Genomic DNA, 1,505 nt, shown 5'->3' with positions numbered 1-1,505 from the left:
AGAGACGGGGTTTCACCATGTTGACCAGGATGGTCTTGATCTCTTGACCTCGTGATCCACCCACCTCGGCCTCCCAAAGTGCTGGGATTACAGGCGTGAGCCACCGCGCCCGGCCTGCTCAAACATCTTAAAGCCTAATCTGCAAAGCAGAAGTAGGCTCTGGCCAGGCACAGTGGCGTCCACCTGTAATCCCAGCACTTTGGAAGGCCAAGGCAGGAGGATTGCTTGAAGCCAGTTTGAGACCAGCTGGGCCAAGAAAGCAAGACTCTGTCTCTACAAAAAATAATTTTAAAATTAGTGAAGTGTGGCGGCACAGCACTGTAGTCCCAGCTACTTAGCAGGCTGAGGCGGGTGGATTGCTTGTGCCAAGGAGTGTGCAGCTGCAGTAAGCCATGGTCATGCCACTGTGCTCCAGCCTGGTTGAGAGTAAGACCTTGTCTCTAAAAAAATTAAAATAATTTTTTTAAAAAGGCCTGTAATCCCAGCACTTTTGGAGGCCAACATGGGAGGATTGCTTGATTCCAGGAGGTCAAGGTTGCAGTGAGCCGTTATTGTACCACTGCACTCCAGCCTGGGGGACAGAGTGAGACCCTGTCTCAAAAATAAATCAATAAATAAAAAGGAAAATTTGAGGCCAAGACGGGAAGATTACTTGAGGCCAGAAGTTTCACTCTTGTTCCCCAGGCTGGAGTGCAATGGTGCGATCTCAGCTTATCGCAACCTCTGCCTCCCAGGTTCAAGCAATTCTGCCTCAATCTCCCTAGTAGCTGGGATTATAGGCAAGCGCCACCATGCCCGGCAAATTTTCTATTTTTAGTAGAGACTGGGCTTTTCCATGTTGGTCAGGCTGGTATCCGACCACAGGTGATCCACCTGCCTCGGCCTCCCACAATTACAGGCATGAGCCATCATGTCCTGCCTCTACAAAAAATTTTTTAAGAAATTAGCCGCCCAGCATGGTGGTGTGTGCTTATAGTTCCAGCTACTCAGGAGGCTGATGAGGACTGCTTGAGCCCCAGAGTTTGAAGTTACAGTAAACTCAAGCCACTGCACTCTAGAATGGCCAAGAGCAAAACCTCGTCTCAAAATAAAAAAACTTTTGGCCAGGCTCAGTGGCTCACGCCTGTAATCCCAGCATCCCGATGCAGGCGGATCACCTGAAGTCAGGAGTTCGAAATCTGCCTGACCAACATGGAGAAACCCTGTCTGTACTAAAAATACAAAAAATTAGCCAGCCATGGTGGCACATGCCTGTAATCCCAAAACTACTCGGGAGGCTGAGGCAGGAGAATCATTTGAACTTGGAAGGCAGAGGTTGCAGTGAACCGAGATTGCGCCATTACACTCCAGCCTAGGGAACAAGAGTGAAACTCGGTCTCAAAAAAAAACAAAATTGCCGGGCGCGGTGGCTCAAGCCTGTAATCCCAGCACTGTGGGAGGCCGAGGCGGGTGGATCACAAGGTCAAGAGATCGAGACCATCCTCGTCAACATGGTGAAACCCCGT

Source organism: Cebus imitator, unplaced genomic scaffold (genome assembly GCF_001604975.1).
Source record: "Cebus imitator isolate Cc_AM_T3 unplaced genomic scaffold, Cebus_imitator-1.0 Scaffold102, whole genome shotgun sequence".
In the NCBI taxonomy this organism is placed as follows: Eukaryota; Metazoa; Chordata; class Mammalia; order Primates; family Cebidae; genus Cebus; species Cebus imitator.
The sequence above is the reverse complement of the archived record's forward strand: the minus strand, read 5'-3'. Positions refer to the sequence as shown.